The sequence below is a fragment of the Euprymna scolopes genome, chromosome 13 (genome assembly GCF_053919585.1).
Source record: "Euprymna scolopes isolate OS-2025 chromosome 13, ASM5391958v1, whole genome shotgun sequence".
Classification (NCBI taxonomy): domain Eukaryota; kingdom Metazoa; phylum Mollusca; class Cephalopoda; order Sepiida; family Sepiolidae; genus Euprymna; species Euprymna scolopes.
The window spans coordinates 121,131,235-121,152,307 of NC_136494.1; the positions used below are offsets into that span (position 1 = coordinate 121,131,235).

At 32.2% G+C, this 21,073-nt stretch overlaps 1 protein-coding gene across 10 annotated transcripts in view; it reads left to right on the top strand.

Annotated features, from left to right (window-relative positions):
• Positions 1–21,073, top strand: part of LOC145292174 (uncharacterized) — an 806,320-nt gene that overhangs the window by 128,426 nt on the left and 656,821 nt on the right. Inside the window, exon 1 of one of the 10 annotated variants that reach the window (XM_080138438.1) lies at positions 7,137–7,306. The exons of the other annotated variants lie outside the window; for them this stretch is intronic. The gene's annotated coding sequence lies outside the window, so the exon portion shown is untranslated. Of the gene's footprint in view, positions 1–7,136; positions 7,307–21,073 lie in introns of those variants that run through there. 10 annotated transcript variants of the gene reach the window in all.

Genomic DNA, 21,073 nt, shown 5'->3' on the forward strand with positions numbered 1-21,073 from the left:
TAAAACTAGAAAAGAAAAGGACAAGATATTCTAGTAAAAATATAATCAATTTATAACTTCAAATATTGCAGCATTAAGAATTGATTATATAAAGTTATAAATTGAATTTAAAAAAGATCTTAATGCTGCAATATTTTTACTTATAAATTTATTATATTTTTAATAGAATATCTTGTCCTTTTCTTTTCCAGTTTTAACGACTAGTCCTTTACTTTTCCATATTTAAGTTTAACCATATTAATTTTCATGCTAGCATTTTTCTATTATAATCCATGACTTTTCCAGGCTTCCAGTAAATTCACTTGTTCTTTGGTTAATTTCAGTCTTATTATTTTGCCCCCATAAACATAACATACACATATGTAATAACAATGTACGGCACTCGTCTGCTTTCAATAAAATCATCGAATTATCTCTGTTTCACTTGTTACTTCTCTTTTCTTGACAGCAGTGAATTTGTAGCAATAGTAGTCACTGAAGCGACATGGTTGCTATGGAAACCAGTCATAAAAAAGTCGCTCACCTCCTTACGTTTTTTTTACGATTTTTAACACCAATAAATTCATCATAACTTTTGTTTTACTAAACGAAAATAGAAAAACATTTTTTTTCGCAATATAGCTGAGGAAATCATCTATAAACTGTAATAATTGTTTGAAATTTGGTCGAAAATAAGTGAGGGGTGAAGCTTTAAAGCAGTTCTAAATGACTACAACTGCCACTTAACCATATATTCAAACACGGTAATGTTTGAATGATGTATCACAAAAGTGTGTACAACCCCACATTTCTTCAAATATTTAAGTATATCTCTTGTCATGCTGCAACCTTGCTCTAGAACTCAGTTTCTGAAGGGAGGGGATCATGCTCTGCCGCAGTATTTGACAGTACATGTTTGAGTTCATGTTTCCCTCAATGAAATGTAATTCTCCAATACCTGCAACACTCCAGACTATGGCATTCCCATCACCATGCTTGTGATATCTTAATTTTCTAACTTTGCGCCAAAACTAATAAGACGTACTAGAAAATCCACTTTTTTTTATATACCAGAAAATGTACCCCGCATTGCCCGGTATTAAACGTAACGTTAAATTTCTTTTTAAAAAAAATGAATTAAACGAACGGAAAGAAACTGAGACATGTGCATGCGAGTATCATGTCTTTTTCTAAACAGTTCTTGTAAAAAAAAAAATACTCGCACTGAGATCAAAACCAAAACTTAAAGATAGCGAGCTTGCCAAGAATATTAGTGTTTTAAAACATCGTGAAAAACTTGACAAACAGATAAACATCCGATTATCCACAAGTACCAAATTTTCAGGTTTGACTCCGAAGCAGCCGTTTATTCAGGATATAAACATATTAAGAAGAAAAAATATATATTATTCAGGATATAAACATATTAAAAAGTTTTCTACATGTCTGAATACCCTATATACCAAATGTCAAGTCTGTAGATAAAAGTTTCGTTGAGAATATAGGTTGAGAATTGTCCTCACACTAACACACATTCTCACTTTTATAGATATACTAGTAAGCCACCCAGAGTTGCCCAGTCGTAAAATACGCATAAATAATAAATTTTAATTAACGCAGAATTCTTATTATAAACAGATATATCATAGGTATTAAACCTTCTGTTAAATTCCCTGTTTTGTAATATGAATGAGACATGTGCACACGAATATTATGCATTTTTTTTTTCTAAATAGGTCACTTCTTGTCAAAAAATACTCGATCTGAGATCGAAACCCAAACCTAAAAACAATGAGTCAAGTACGATAACCATTACACCAGCTTGACCTGTTTTTTAATTAGTCTTTTTAAACCAACTCATACTTAACATAAGGAAGGAGTCATATTTCATGACCGCATATGCGCAGTCGGTAAACAATTGAAAACTGATAAAAATCTGGTGGCTTCCCATTTACCATTTTTTTTCAATTTTGACTCTTGGCAACATTTTTTTCCGGATGAAAACTGATTGAAAAGTTTCCCACATATCTAACTTCTCTATATACCAAATTTTAAGTCTGCAGATCAAAAATTCGTTGAGTATATAGGTTGAGAAATATCGTCACACACACATTTTCATGTATACATATATATCGATTGATTGATTGTTGTGTAAATGTTAAGATTTTCGTAACTACTAACAAATAAGCATCTGCAAATTAACGTGTTCATAGCTGTATTATCTCAGGATACGTGCATAAAGTTAGGCTCAAAATACTCCAAAACGTTGAGGTTATATTTTTCTACTCCTATTCACCCCAAACAAGACACAGTGACACTGGAACCATATCTACACGGACACCATGAATGGAGTTGAGCAGTGAGATGTCTGTTCACATTACACTTGAACTTCTGCATGCTAGTACAGTCAGGGAAACAGAAAATCGGGAGGAAATTCCAAAGTTCGAATGAAAAATATTTGAGTAGGAGGTTTTCCGGCATCTATAGATCTCTACAGTGCAGGGGTGGGGTTTTGCTACTTGTAAAGTTAGTCGGGTGTATTTACGTTGAGGAGGCACAAGTATTACGAGCTCATCAGAGCACTTTCTATTAAGACACTTGTAAAACAGGCATAGGATTCATACATTTCGTTGATGGGACAGAGGTTGGAGTTTGATTGATAGTGCGAGACCTATGAGATTTGGAGACTTTTCTTTTTTTTTTAACCTGTTTAAGAGTGAGAGACTAATGATAAATACATCATCCCAGATGCGGCAATATTTCTCCATGCATTGCCGAATGGTGGCTTTGTAGAGATACAGGAGACTGCCAGGTGTGGGTATTTTTCTAACTTGGTACAGAAGGCCATCTTCTTTGCAGCAAGCTTGGGAATGTCTTCAACGCATTATTTTTTTCCAGTTCACTCATCGCGGAAACAATTGAAGTAATATTTCATTCTTCCCGCCCTCTTTATGCACTTTGAAATAACAACCTTCTCCAGTGTCAACTGTCGCTGATCAAATTCAACACTTAAGAATCAACACCAGGAGCTGACCGCTCAATTACGAAACACATCCTTACAATAAGAAGGGAAAAATTAATCTCCGATGTCTGTGACAACTCCATAGGCATGCGATATTGAGAAAGTTATGATCAATTTGTGCATCTGCTTCTAGCTTATCAAAATGTTAAAACTTCGGCACATAACGTTGATCGCTTGACATGTTTTTGCTCACGTATATAAACAGATACCTATACAGTGCTATAAATCTTACACTGAATGCAGCGAGGTATGAATTCATTTCTGGCTGAAAGTAGAATGAATAGAAGACATACGATCTCTAATTATGACGTGTAGTTTACTAAACTTACGCTTTTATGAGCAACAGCGCATGATACGAAATCTTCAATGAACACGTGGTATTTGAGAAAAGTAATTAATTTCATATCCATTCACGCAGTATACAAACACTCCAATAATTTGGCAACAGATTGCATGACTTATTATCTTTGAATACAGCTGAAACTATTAAATATTTGTGTAGGAGCGAATACGACCTATACATTCTTTAATACTGTTTCATTTTTTTTATAAATATATGATCTATTGAACATAATAAATAGGTAAAAATATTCATCAAAATTGTAGAGTGTCTCCTAGTATTGAGCCTACGTAGTAAGTTGTAGCTTTGTCTGGCACAAGGCTAAAATATTTATCAGGAGTTTTTCGCGCAAGTTCTTATCAGTGTTTGTTCACTGTCATTAAAAAATAATATTCCTCAATTTTTTAGACTTTTCCGCCTCGCTTGATGACTGTTGCGAATAATTTTGCATTATCGAAACAACCGTTTACCATTGTCTCATTGACAATGATCGTTGGCCTTCTCTGGAATTCAAGTAGCAATAAGCTTCTTTAACTTCCAGTACTCTTAGCACGTATTTAGTGGAGGTGTGGTTGGTTCTCTTCCTACTCACCCTGATCATTCTCTTTGACGCTGTACAATAATTTATTTTAATATTAGTCGTCTTTTTAAGCAAGAAAGATTATCAGGCTATGGGATTTTGGGTTGTTTCAATTTATTTGGATTTCGATTTTTTTTTCTTTCTACATCTTTTGTTCTGGTTTTATGTAAACGTACCCACCGTTAATTGGCGTTAGCTGGTTATGTTGATTGGTTTCTGAACTCGAGGATTTTCTGTGATGTTTCACCCTTTTTCTTTCATTGGAGTGCGTGTCAACCCTTCCGTTCTTTCCAATTTCTCTCAATTCCGTTTCAATTTCTTCGGGCCGCCCCATCTGATAATTATTGGTATCATATATAATTTTCTTCATGTTTCATATTCCTTTCGGTTCTCGGGTTGGTTCCATGTATTTACTTAATTTTCTGTCTCCTTGTGAATTGCGTGAACGATAAATTATATGATTGTGCAGGATTATTACTTATTGGGCTAAGTTGCTGCATTCACATACAGTTTTGTTTCTTAGTTTATAGAGTCAACATTTATTGCATTTTGGGATTTTGTTTATCTTAACTTTCATATAGTTCGTTCTGATCGCATTGCTTTGTGCAACTGTATGTAGCAATACATTTGCAATGTTCAAGTGTTCTCTTCGTAACCATGGCCATGTATTCTTTGGCCATTCTCGTAAATTGTCAATGTCGCTGCGTTTTTTTTTTTTTTTTTCATTTTTTTCTTTTTGTTTCGATACTCTTTTATATTGTTCATTATGCAGTGTATTTAGCATGGGTTATCGGCTTTCCTTTACTTTGGGTTGTACTCATAAGGATTTCTTACGAAAATCACCATCGAAGATTATTCACTGGCACTAAGCGGTGGTGTTCCAAGAAGTTTAAGTGACAACAAGTTCCCCAGATTTCTACTACTTTACACATCTTTTGATAATCTTTGCAAATGAATTTGCCTAATATCAACAACTGCTTGCCTCGATTTCTTGCTGGCATTAACATTTGGTCTTTAGTGAAATTTGGGTGGCGATCAGCATCCCTAAGGTTATCTAAATTGCATAAATTGAATAAACTGCTCAGTACAATAAAAATAACGTTTGATAATTAAGCGGTTCCTGTTACGAGCAACGGCTTTGCGTGTCCTTCAAATGTTCACAGACTGCGTCTAACATATTCGTTAAGACGTAATCATAGTGAAAAAATAAAATAATAATAATGATGATAATCATAATAATAATAATGATAATGATAATAATAATGATGTGATAATAATGATAATGATAATAATAATGATAATAATAATGATAATACAATTTAATGTATATACGTATATAAATAAAATAAAACAAATAAAACATATGTATATATATAAATTTAAAAATAATATATCTATAATATAAAGATGTGTGTGTGTGTGTGTGTGTGTGTGTGTGTGGTCACGAATAGGCTCCTATATGGTTGACTATTTTAAAAAACTGATTACATATAATGATAGAAGATGTATAGAGACACAGGAATGGGTATGTTTGATCTCGCAGAACAGTGGTTCATTAAAATTGTGGGGTCTGCTTTCGCGCCTGATCCACAAAGTATAGAAATAAAAAATTTAAAAATGAAAAAAAACGAAACATTTACAAGTGTTTTTGATATAGATGTACATAAGAATACTTTGATAAGTATGTTTTAACTTAAATAAGGATTGTATAATAAAATTGTGGGTCTGCGTTCGCGCCTGGCCTCCATGAAATGGAAATAGGCACAAACTTTAATGAAGACTTTTCATATCTATTTGCGTAAGTATACTTTGATAATTATGTTTCAGTTTGAAGAAATAGGGTATAATAAAATTTGGGGTGTTCGTTCACACCTGACCTGGAAATATATCACAAAGTTTAACAAGGTTTTTTACTATAGATCCACAGAATATTGTGATAAATGTTTCAGTGTGAACAGTTATGGTATAATAAATTATGGGGTTTATCTATTTTATTTTTACTTTCATCTTATTTTGCTTTGGTTTTGATACCCTCAAATTCGAAGCTATCTCTTTACAACCCTTCCTTTTCATAACCTATCATACTTTTAGAAATCAGAGTCCATTTTCTGTAGGATGTTTTTGAACCCAGTCAACGACGGGTACTTTTGCTAGTATATATATATATATATATATATATATATATATATATATATATAGTTCATCTATTATTTATATAAAAAAAAAATACCGAGTTCGGCATAAAAAAATTCGAATTCGACAATTTTTTTATTATACCATATTTCTTCAAACTGAAACATAATTATCAAAGTATACTTACGCAGATAGATATAAACAGTCTTTATTAAAGTTTGTGCCTATTTCCATTCTATGGAGGCCAGGCGCGAACGCAGACCCCACAATTTTATTATACCATCCCTATTTAAGTTAAAACATACTTATCAAATTATTCTTATGTACATCTATATCAAAAAACACTTGTAAACGTTTTTTTTATTTTTAAATTGTTTATTTCCATACTTTGTGGACCAGGCGCGAACGCAGACCCCACAATTTTAATGAACCACCGTTCTGCCAGATCAAACTTACCCATTCCTGTGTCTCGATACATCTTCTATCATTATATGTAATCAGTTTTTTAAAGCAGTCAACCATATAGGAGCCTATTCGTGACCACACACACACACACACACACACACACACACACATTCAGATTTATATATATATATATATATATATATATATATATATATATATATATATATATATATATATATATAGTTCATCTATTATTTATAAAAAAAAATACCGAGTTCGGCATAAAAAAAAATCGAATTCGACAAGATATACTTGAAGAAGGTAGGATGTTACATCGGCCGAAGCCTTATGTAAATAACACTCAAGATGAAAACAGTTCGAATACTCCAAATAATCCAACTTTATTCGACTTTAGATAACACGTAAATGGTTTATATGCTGTAAAGCAAGTGAAACTTAAAGAAGACCGCAAATATAGATTTCTAAAATATAATAACAGCAAAATATTCTAGTGTTGAGAACTTTAGCAGAGAAACGTCGCATTTCAGAATATAATCAACTAATCGATAAAGTAGGAAGTGATGAAAACAGCTGTGCTCGAACGTTTTTCCTGTATTAATTTTGATACGTTTTCAGCAAAGATTGATTGTCTGACTCAACATTTAATTAACGGAAATAATAACTGAATAAAGAATTAGGACAAACATTTCCGCAAACAGAAATTGCGGGATTTTTTTATTTTTTATTTTCTGATTCATCAGAAAAAATGTTCACAATGATTATGATAAGCACACAAAGCGATATCAGATCTCAAGTCAAGTAAAAGGATTTTTACCGAATCACTCAGGTGAGTATATTCTGTTTCGTTATCTCTATTATAACGTCTCAACCGATATATTCCTTGACCTTACTTGATTATTTGCTCTGTCTCATTGTCCTTGGAGGTTTCGGGTAGATAAATCGTAAGAATTTTACAAGAACATGTGTTAAAGTCAGTTTAAATATCTTTCGTAAGGGACTATCTGGATTGTCCGGATTATTGTTCTCATCTTGAGTGTTAATTCCATGATGATTCGCAAGAACCAGTGGCATAACGAATAAGATATTTGATAAGATTCAGTCCTAAGTTCAATCTTCGGTGCAGACGGTACTAAGAATACAATTGCGAATTACTTAAGACTTCTACCCGGTTATGGCTGACGGAACGAGAGCATGATAACCTGCAGATTAAATAAAAGTATTTAAAAAGTTTAGACGTACAGATTCCCGGGTTCGATAGAAAGATTCCTGAGTTGGACACCGTATATTTGAATAAAATCGACGGTTACATGCGATGTAATAGCTGTTTGGTTTTGATTAGCCGGACTAGTATTCCCTTCTTCGTTGTTACACCCCCGCCCACAACACACACACACACACACACACACACACACACACACACACACACACACACACACACACACACACACACGTGTGTGTATCTTTTTTATTTTAGTTTTCTAATAATTTTGTTCAAACTTAAATCTAACCGGATACCAAACATTCACCGGCCATCTCGTACATTCCAACCGAGAGATTTTTTAAAAAATTCTAACCGTCCCTTTAACTGCAATTGTTTGAATTTCCCTTTCACTAGGTTCACCGGGTATATTGGCCAGATAGTTTTTCAAGTATGAGTTCAAACATGTTTATTTAAATTTGGCTTCCCAAGAAATATATATATATATATATATATATATATATATATATGTGTGTGTGTGTGTGTGTGTGTGTGCATGTGTGTGTGTTTGTGTGTGCATATATATTGTTATAATAAATACTCACAAAAGCAACTACAGGATAAAGGTTTAATTAGGTTATCAGTTCGATGATGATCAATAATATGAGAGGATTGAAGACGATGAGTGAAATAGACAAAATTGGTTACTTATGGAGACAACTCGACAAATATTTGTTGACATGGGGGCTTGTATTAATTACGTTTCAGTCGATGTAACCTCCGATATTCTTCAAGCGCATTTTTTCGAACTTGGGGGTATTTATATCGAAATCAGGAACCTATATAGAATTCCGAACTGGTGTAAACCACGTGAGGTTATATTGTTCTCATTCCGTCAGTCATATTTGGGTAGATGTGTTAATGTGTGTGTTACTTTAATTATGGTCGCCCTTAGTAAAAGTGGAATCTTTAATTTCTAGTGTATTATTTCTGAGAATTGACTGTTAACAAACGCTTATAACCTTTATGTCATATGTCCATGTTAAAGCTGATGTAGTGAGAATAATTTACTCTCGAGGAAAATAGTATTTCGAATAATTCTTCTATAATATAAACCTCCCCTGTAGAATATAAGTATAGTTGTATTTAAAATCTTATTGGGTAGCGATTCATGGCAGTTATGGTCTTAGAATCCTGACGTATACTTCTGTAATATACTTTTGCTAATACACGTTTGTTAATGAAACCACTTTGTTTGCCTTGACTAATACAAACCTGCAAGGCTACAACAATAAATGTGTAAGATATCTGAAAATATTCTTGGACAAAATATTGTAGAAACGGTTTTAACAATAACCATAATATTTTGTTTCGAAATTTTCTCAGATGAGGATTTGTAATTTATATTGTTCGAACCACTGTTCTCATCTTGAATCGTTATTATCACAACTACTCGATTTATGTAATTCCCAACCTTTTCATGTCCATCATGTCAAACTCGGGAATCTATACAGAATTTCGAACGCAACTCTTTATTTAATCGACGGAGCTAGCTTGCTCTCGTTTCAGCTAGAAGTATTTAGTAATTCGTAATTTTATTTTTAGTGTCGCCCACAGTGAGGATTGAACCTTAACCCCCCTGAAGAGGTTAACTTAGAACTGAAATACTTAGTACTTTATCCATTAAGCCATGAAAGCACTTATATCCGTTTCATGGACAGGTTCCTGAGTTCGACATAAATTCCCGAGTTCGACAATACGCACCTAAAGAAGATCGGAGATTATATCAGTCGAAACGTTCAGCCATTTCACTTTTCCTGTTTTCTTCTACATTGGCTAACATATGAGCCACTCACTAGATTCATTTAGCCTTTTCATCTTGTCAACTAAGCGGACATTTATAAACATTCCCCTGAAATCAAGCAGACATGGTTTAACGCTGCTGGCCATTCGTTTTACCGAAGAACGGTTCGAAATGCTCAAGTGCGGACTTTGTTGTTCTCGCTTGCTGATTTCCCCCGTGACGTGATCATAGCGTCATCATACTGTCGTGAAATTAGAGAAGGTTTCACTTAGCGAGTCAGATGTAAGCAATTCGCAACGGTTGTGAAAGACAAAACGATCAATAGAAACCAAACACGTCTATCATAGCAGAGGGATGAGCTGTCGCAGGAGGAGGAGGGGGCGGCCTTTGTAATGGGTTGGGGGGAGTTTTAACGCAGTTGCTGAGAGCATTATCGGAAGTAATGCGCTTTTCCATATTTTCGTGGCATAAGCCTCTATACGTGCATTTACACTGAAATACTAGTAATGTATCAATATTATCCACGTGTCTTTCTCTTTCTAAGTTTAATTACCTTTCGTTTAATACATACCAGACTAATATATATATATATATATATATATATATATATATATCCTAGCTGTATATACCCGGCGTTGTCAGGTCGAAATAATAAACGTCATTACGACGTCATGTACAATATACGTTATAATCATATTCCTGTCTTTGATAACATTATACGTCATATATGAGGTCATACCAGAATGCATCATATTACATCATGGTATATGACATTGTTTCGCCCTAGCAACTCCGAATATATATATACATATATATATACATATATATACATGCATACATATATACATATATATATATATATATATACATACATATATACATCTATATATATATATATATACATACATGATGATGATTGCAACGTCTTGTCAGACGAGTGCCACTCCCTCAGACACTGAAAGTTCATGAGCCCGAAAAATGACATATAGTCCTGCCAGCGAATTCACATGCTCAAGGAGACATGACACTAAAGACGGTCATTGTTATACATACATATATATACACTCACACACACATATACATGCGTACATACACAATACACAATACGCACACATACATATACATTCACACACATGCAAACATAAACAAGACGGTCATTGGTATACATACATATAAATGTATACATGCATATATACATACATGTCTATAAGCATACGCTCATATATACCCATATACATACACAATGCATAATACACAAACATACATATACATACCCACATTCATACATATACATCCACATATACAAATACATACACACATATACTTACACATACATATACGTACACATATACACATATATATACATACACTTACCTACATATACATACACATCCATATATATGCATTAATACACATACACACGTACAAGCACACATACAAAATACATATAGATACACACCTGCATACATACACATACATGCATATACACACATACATGCATACAAACATTTATAAATGTATATATGTACACACATAAACATATATACACATAGACACTTATACATACATATACACATAGATATAAATACATATAAACTCATATGTACATATATAAATATACATACACATATACATACATAGATACAAATAATGATGGCAGAATAATTGTTACATGCATCCAGCATTACAGGCGTACACACGTCACAGCTTTTTTTTTTTTATCGCCACAGGACTTTTTTTCTTTCTTTTTTTTATAATAGACAAATACCTGAGGGAGTACTATACAAAGATGATGTTACAGAGATTTAGCTTTGTACGACAGCTAAATCTCTCTCTCGGTTCAAAATGTTGACATCCAGCAACAAGCAAGAGCAAGATAGCAAGCAACAAGTAAAACTGCAGACCAGCTTAATGCGGGTACTGGTCTCCCGCTTTTTTTTTTTTAAATAAAAATTTTGGTTGAGACAAACACTTTTCGAATAGTAACTGACGATGATATAAACAAATTCACACATTTTTCACAAATAAACTCAGCGACGGATAGTCCAAATGTAAACACAGTCCACCGACATATTAAAGACGCTTACTTTTTTTTTTTTTTTAAATAAAAAGTTTGGTTGAGACAGACACTTTTGAAATAGTAAATGACGATGATATAAACGAATTCACACATTTTTTCACAAATAAACTCATATATGTATAAATATATGCATATATATATGTATATATATATGCATATATATGTATATATATGTATATATATGCATATATATGTATATATGCATATATATGTATATACATATGCATATATATGCATATATATGTATATATATATGTACATATATATATATGTATATATGTATATATATGCATATATATGTATATATATATGCATATATATATGTATATATATGCATATATATGTATATATATATGCATATATATGTATATATATGCATATATATGTATATATATATGCATATATATATGTATATATATGCATATATATATGTATATATATGCATATATATATGTATATATATGCATATATATATGTATATATATGCATATATATATGTATATATATGCATATATATATGTATATATATGCATATATATATATGTATATATATGCATATATATATGTATATATATGCATATGTATATATATATGCATATATATATATGTATATATATGCATATGTATATGTATATATATGCATATATATATGCATATATATATGTATATATATGCATATATATATATGTATATATATGCATATATATATATGCATATATATGCATATATATATGTATATATATGCATATATATATATGTATATATATGCATATATATGTATATATATGCATATATATGTATATATATGCATATATATATATATATGTATATATATGCATATATATGTATATATATGCATATATATGTATATATATGCATATATATGTATATATATGCATATATATATGTATATATATGCATATATATGCATATATATGCATATATATGCATATATATGCATATATATGTATATATATGCATATATATGTATATATATACATATATTTGTATATATATGCATATATATATGTATATATATGCATATATATGTATATATATATACATATATTTGTATATATATGCATATATATATGTATATAGATACATATATATGTATATAGATACATATATATATGTATATAGATACATATATATATATATGTATATAGATACATATATATATGTATATATATATACATATATATATAATGAAAATTACAATTGAATTTACCAAAATGATCCAAGATGGTAAAATTAAAGTAAATTATAAATATTAAAGAATTAATATTTATAAAATTATCTCAGCCAGATAAAGAAGCTCGATAAAACCAAATAGGAAATAGAGCTCATAATATGAGCAAACAGTTAATAAAATATGTTAAAAAACACTTTGAAATGAGTTGAAAACATATTTGATCTGAAAAGGAAACACTAGATAAATAGATAGTCCTTAATCCGCGGAGTTTCGAAGAAATACTCTCCTTCTCATCAGACGGTAGGAATTAGCAAAATGCGGGATCGTATTTTGCATGCAGAAGTATTTGATGAAACAACAAGTAAGTCAAAGATCTTACTTGAAAACAAAATAAGTTAAGCAGAGGGAATATGGTAAAGAAAAAGGTTATTGCACATGAATGGATAGTCTGGTGGAAGATAAAAAATCCAGTGACGGTAAAATCCAAATATAAAACTTCAAGAAAGTTAAAAGAATTTCCATTTGTACAAGTAAAATCCAAGGAAATCCCGTAATTGGAAGAAGATGGTCCATAATAATCCAAAGGCAGAAATCCATGGAATAATTCACAAAAATTTGTACAAGAAAAAAATAATATTAATAAAAGAAAAATAAGATGTGCTTTTCACTCTACTTCCGAGACATAACTATAAATAAAAAAAAGATCAATTTCCATCCCAAACAATTTTAATTTTGTTTTACAATCTCTATAAAGACATGTGATAGGAAGATATGGCTTCAGGCTGAAACTGGTTGATTATTTTGACAGCCTAGGAATTCCTAAGTCTCAGTATAAGTCAGTAATAAAGACAGAATCAAAGAAGAAATGAGGTTAACGCCAAACATTATCTCAAACGAAAGTGTGAAAATTCACAAATTGATTTATACTTCATTCTATTCAAAGCCAACCCTTTGTTCATACATTTCGCCCATTGTAATATTTGCAAATGTTAGATGAGGGACCGGACAAAAGTCTAGCGGACAAAACCCAACTGGACTAAAACAGAGAGCATAAAATAAATAGTTAAAAAGATTTGAAAACCTTTGTATATTCTACTTCTGATTTAATTATCCAAAATGTTTGATAGTATTCTTTCTTGAAATAAACATTTTACTTAACTTTTAAAACACTTTTTCGAACTTTGTAAATAAACTGCATTCTTCTAGAGTGCACCTAGCAAATTTATGTAACGTTTCAATTATTGTCTTGTTTATTTTATGAAAATAAAAGAAATTTACATCGATTTTAGACTTACTAATTGTTTGAAAAAAAAAGTATTTATCAGTAATACAAGCAATGGAAAATTAAGTTTAAAAACACGTAAAGAATCGTTTTTAGAATCGGAAATTAAGCATATTTTTCCGATTCCGATACCCCCAAAATTCCGATTTTTCTGATTCCAATTAACCGTGCCAACATTAATATATATGTGTGTGTGTGTGTGTGTGTGTGTGTGTGTGTGTAGTATAGTTACTTTCTGAAAATTGTTTTGTTGTTTCCGAATCATCAACGTGGCTGGGTATAACAAATATCCCGACGCTGAGATTAGAAATCCTACCATGATAATTAGTCAAGTGATTTATACATTACATTAACAAATGCGCTACTGACAATAGAGAAATTATAGTGATATCGATTATATTATGAGACTCAAATCGTCTTGCTTGGGCGTTGAAACCGTCGATCGGATTCACAGTTTCTGGTTTGAAAACTTTGCACACGCATAACTAAAACAATAGCATAAAAGCTTTAATTTTAATCGATAATTTTTTTCGCGTTTAAAATATGCAAGTAAAAACAAAACTGTAAATTCTGTTTGCTTTTTTTTTGTTTTGTTTTTATTGGCATTTTACGAATTTTATTTGTATTTTTCATTGCAAGTAGGAACCGTTTTCAAAACAAACACAACAAATATGTTTACGATTTAAAGTCTTTTATATATTCTGTAATTGACAGTTTAAAGACGTTAAAATTACTCAGATTAACTTGCCCAGTCGTTGTTACCGTGTTAATAACAAGAAACTACTTAACCATCAACACATAATGATATCTTACTTTTTTTATAAATAGAACATAAAAATCGTACAACATGTAATTGTTACCAAAGCTTATAAGTGGCATCTCATAATTAACTGGTTGGTTAAGAAAAAACGAAGAAATAAAAAGCATTTAAGCGATAAATCCTACTTTACACTGTAACTGTAACCAAACGCAATATACGTTACTTTTCTTACGTATTTGATTTAGTTTCTACTCTTTAAACTAATTTTGTCTTTTTTATTGCATCAGATACTGTAATTGGCAGTTTAAAGACGTTAAAATTACTTGAAGGTATTTATTATTGCTTTGAAGCTTATCCAAACTATAGACTTTCTAGACTGTTAAAAACGGGGGAAAAAGTTATAGCTGTTGACATATGATAATGAGTCATGCAATACTAGCTTTCGTTAAGAGTCGGACTTCTTTGTTTGCAAAGTCATTCATCGGAAGTGACGTCAGACAAATTTTCAGGTACTCATAAATAACACTGTATACAATGTAGGATTTTTAAAGCAAATATAAAAATAGTCATTTTCGTAAATTTTTACATGGTTTCCACCTTAATATTTTCTTTTAAAAGACAACTTTTGTGGTTTTCGGATATACTGAAAAGGAATATCGCATTTAAATTTTCGTAAATGAGACACACACACACATATATATACATATATATATATATATATATATATATGTATATATATATACATATATATATATATATATATATATATATATATATCAAGAGTATATTTTCCTTAATACATATTTAATTAAGAAGATGAAGTTCATGTTTGTTCTTTTTTCATCTAATTTTTCGAGTTAGCGGTCGAACGATTTAATGTTATGCTCTATTATGAATAAGAACTCGCCACATTTTTAGTCGTTTCAAAGAAAAGTTATGATTATGGAGCGATTCTCTCCTTTCTTCATTTCGATGTAATCAAGCAGTATATATACACTAAAGCAGTATATATACACTAAAGCCGGAAATAAAATTTCATTAAGCTTAATATTTCAAACGATTTAGACGATATTATGAATTATATAATGATTAACAAAAGTTTGTCATCTCTTCAGATTGATGTAGAAAGTCCATACGCACATAGATGGTTCTTAAAACCAGCTACACTCTTTAAAAATCGTTCACAGAGGTGGCAAGGGAATTTGCCAATATTTGGTGCTGTTTGTGTTAGGATTTCATTCTGCACCTTTGAAAGTCTTGTCAAAACGCTTGCTGAATTAGAGACGAAAGCAGAGATATTACAGCAATATTTGTGTGATCTGGGAAGCAGCACAGCCTCATACAATTGTTGGCCATGCCTGACCTTGTGTGACCTCACATGGTTTATTAATCCGGCTTTAAACAGAAGAAATCTGCCACAGATTGTGCATTTCAGTTTTTGTTGCAATTCGGCAATTCTGCTTTATATATATATATATATATATATATATATATATATATATATATATATAATCATTTAAATTCCCCTAAAAAGTTTGGACCTTTGAAATGCCCGGTTTATTTAAAATTACCGTGGATTGGGGAAAAGAGTAACAGACTTTCCAGACAGATTCGCAGAAGTATTTATGACTGCTTTTATTCTGTGTCCTTGCGTTTGGTATATACTACGAGACCTGCATTTCCTTCTTTTCGCAAGGATAGTTTGCCTTACATCCAAAATAGCAATATTGTATATCAATTCAAATGCCAGTGCGATGCTGGTTATGTTGGGCGAACATCCTTGCATCTGTTGACTCGTATAAACCAGCATGTTCCATCGAAGATCAGACAAGGGAGGATGGGGTCTGGTAGTCTCCCTCCTTCTGCGGCCTTGGACTCTGCTATTGGCCAACATTTGGTTGATAACCCCTGCTGTGCCGATAGATATAAAATTGAATGGTTCGAGGTGCTACATAGAGCGGACTCCAGAAACCATTTAAAGATTTTGGAGTCTGTCTCTATTGCGGTGCGGAAACCTTCTTTGTGCCGGCAGAAAGAAACATCTAACGCATTGTTTCTCTTTGGGGAACTGTGAATCTTTTCTCCCGTTTTTTTTTTAATTTTTCCCCCCTCGTTGTGCCATTATTTAATCGTTTTTTAAACGTTAATCAACTTTATTTTAGTGTCCCCGTAATTTTTGGCACATTCAATAGTGCCCCATCAGAACTCTTTACTCTCAACATAGTATTATTTTTACGCGATCGATTTTCTCCTGATGGGATGATAGCTGAAAGAGCTCTCGAGAGACTTCCGCCCATTATATTTAAAACTATATATATATATATATATATATATATATATATATATATATAATGTGTGCGAATGTGTGTTTTCGGTGTGTGCATTTACGTTTTAGCATTTTGTATACTTCCAATACAATAATTATCACATGTATCAATCAACAACGTCAATTTTGTATTTTACTTAAGTGCTTTCATCTGCATAAAAGCTTTCATTCTCCCATTATATTAAATGTTTGAAGAAATCTTCGCTCGTCTATAAATCGATACGATTATTTCAACAGCCAATCGAAGTTATTACTTGGATCGCAATCTGTTTACGCCTGAAAGGAACCGAGACAAAACAAGTGTACTTTGTTTTTTGTTACAATCTTCTGTAGTGCCTTAATTCCGCGCGACCTTGAAGCAGACAAGAATATCCCACTTCAATTGCAATTCAATTCAATTTCAGAATCAGATGTTCTTTTTATCATCATTCTGAACGGTTGTCTGAAAAATGTATTTTTAACTCTGCGTTAGTCTCATGGGGTGTTTGTCACCCCAATTTTGCTTAAGTGCTCACAATTCTTAGTTGGCAATTTATTTATTTCCCCCCCCCCCCTCTCCCAGTACTCTCCTGACTCAGTGAGGGTATAGCATTCATGGTATGGGACAGTTGTATCTCAGTTTTCCTTGGAGGTGAATCAGATTGAAAGGCAATGTTTATGTAATGAAATTATATTCATTTTTCTTGCTATTTCAATTTACGGAAATATTTTGTGTTTACATTTGAGAAAGCACATTAATTTTTTATTTTTTTTTTTTTTTTGCAATTTCAATTCATGTAAACATTTTGTGTTAATCATAGATATTGAAAAATAACACAAATTGGTGTATCGTGTGGGTATTTTTAAATAAATGCGATCTAAGTTTAAGATTTTTTTAATTTCTAATTTTTCCTTCGTTTTATAATTTATTTTATTGGTTATTTCATATTAATATCCACAAGCTACAAGTGATTCCAATTGATTGTAGATATATTTTGGATCAACAGAATAACTATATTGTATAAAATAATAACATTATAAATATTTTTGTATTGGAGTGTATAAACATTCTATGTTTACCATACATAACAAACATAACAATGTTTAGAACGCCTAGGCCAGTAAATGGCGGTTTAGTTTTAAAATCAGGACTTTTTGTTTTATTTCGATTATATTGACAATGCTCTTGATTAATTGAATTTTGATTATAATGATGAAATATCCTATTCTATAGAATGAGTGAAATGAGTTTAAGACTGTTGCGCTGGTAGATATCTCGCTTTTAGATCAATTTTATCAACTCATTTAATTCATCATGTTTTGTCATCTAATGCAGGTCGAAACGGCTTCCTCCCAAAGGGGAAGTGTCTAGCGAATATCAAATTCAGACGTATGTATATCTTGTTTAAGGCAGACAACGACGTTATTTTTTTTCTATCAGTTCTATCGACGGCCTCCTACATACAGCGCCTGGTATTCCAATTGTCATCCATTTGGTACTGACCAGGCTCAACTTTGCTTAACCTCGCTGATCTAATGAGAAGTGGTGTGTCAACGTAATTATGCTGTATGAAATCGAGTATACATGCGTTGGAGGCGCTCCTCAATGGGATTGATGGACTATCTCATGACGTCACTTCCTCTGGTGACGTCACCTCCGGTCCAGCTGGACGTGTGCAAACGTCCTACCGTTGAGGAATGGATATACGCAACTCACTTTGCCTGTAATATATGTGAATACATGTTTCGTTCCTAAAATTCCTGTGTTCCTTTCGTTTATTACCAATTAACTCCATAATAACTGGCGGCGAGGATTCGATTTTCACACGGGTTAACTCCACAAAAAAGAAACAAAAAAAATGATAATAGACTTCAAAAAAACTTACAATTTACAAGCTAAGAATTTGGTAAACAAAAAAAACGAACTCATGGCACAGTTATCGACGAAATTTAAGTAATCTTTTGTCTCTATATTTAAATTGAAAAGAACTGGGCGAAACGCATTTTTATAATGTTTAAAAATTAAGTTGGTTGGCTTATTGAAAGAAGAAAGAAAAAAGAGAAAAATGCTGACTTCATTTTCACAGCGTGAACAATTCTATCGTAAAGTGTCGACTGTTTAGGCATATGCAAATTTGAACATTTTTTTCAAATGAAGTGAAAAGTTTTTTTGCATTTGTTTTTGCTGCTAACTTATGCGTATTTTAACGAGAGAGAACTGTTTCCTTTTCCCTCTTTTCGTTTTACTTGGACTAAAAGAAAGATACTTTTTTTCATTGAGTGGAATTTTCTTAAATATTCTATTTTTAACTATCGGTTCTAAAGTGAAACTTTTTTTTCTGCCGCGTGGGGACAACTCCCCCCTCCACACACACACACATAAAAAAAACAAGAAAACAGCCATTTTGGTTAATTTCCAGACAATTCCACAATTATTTTTATTCTTTTGCAACTGTATAGTATCACAGTATATTTTTTTGTTTTTTGTTTCGCAAGTAAAATTTTTTATCCACCCTCATATTGGGCTTTCTCCAAGGTTTTTACCAAGAAGTAAGGGATACATTGCTTCATTCGCACACACTCAAGGAAAGGACATTTTCTGGGATTTTTATTATTATTTTATCTCTCTTCTCCAGTCAAAAACGGAAATAAGTTTTTTCGTGCGTTTGGAAAAGCCATTAAAAGAAGGAAGACGTTAAAGCAGTATTGTGATACTATCGCCTCCCCGAGAGGGTTACTTGGTTGATGAACGTCTTGGGAACGCAATCAGCTCCCCGGGAAGTAAACGATATTCAACGATATCTAAACGATAGACACATGCTGGAAACATCAACAAAAACGGGTCGATCCGTCGTCGGCTATAACTGCCTGGCATGGGTCGCATTATGTATGGTCATTGCAGGCATCTTACCATCGTCTCTTCTTGTGTAGTCATTGTGTCGTTACAGGCAGCTTTCTGTCGTCGGCATTAATGGTATGCTGAAATCGAATACTTGTATGAAAACAGCGAACGAATGCATTTTTATAAATATATATATAATTTATTAAACAGTTAACAAGTAGGAAACATACTTAGTCGACCCATCGCGTACAGCGACCAAACCTCAACTGTTTTAAAACAATGAAATTATATTTCATTTCTCTCTTTCTTCATTGAAAGAGAGAGAAAGGGAGTGAATGAGAGAAATAGAGGAAGAAAGAGAGAGAGAGAGAGAACGAGAGAGGGACATAAAAAGAGAGAAGGTTAAACATTGTTTTGTTTTCGAATGCCTCTTGACGAGTTCCCTTAGTTTGACCTTTCAATCTCTAAGGTTTTATATCGTTTTGCCTTGATTCAATATTATAAACAAAGTGTCATTCTTAGCTTCAGTCATCACAGAACATTTTCAAAATCACAAACACCTGTTTCAGACGTTTTTAACTTCATTACAAAGTCGGGCACAAGGTTCATTAATGTAGAAGCCGTTAGCTCCTACAAAAGAGGCTACGTCATTGTGCAACAGTATTAATAGAGCTAATCAAAGCTCAGAAAGGTGAGGAAAATTTAAAAGAACGTGATAAACAGCTCCAGTTACAATTTCAAGCAAAGCAACAAGCGTTGAGGGAGAGAATGTTACTTCAACAGCAGAGACAAGAAGAGCTATTGTTAAAAATATCCAACAGAACGGAACACAGAGACAAAAGTGTTGTTTTTTCTCAAAGTACAATATGAAACGCTATAGAAACGTTCAACTACCAACAGGAGGTGGATGGGACGTTTGACGCTTTCTATTGGAGATATGAGGACCTATTCTCCGTGGATTGTCAAGAGTGGAGCAATACTAAGAAGCTCGCCTACTTTTGAGGAATTTAGGAACCACAGAACATAGCAAGTTTGTGGCTTATATTCTCCCCAGGAAGACGAGTGAATTGAAATTTTCTGAAGCAGTCAAACTTTTATCCGAACTATTCAGCCCGAATTCTACGCTC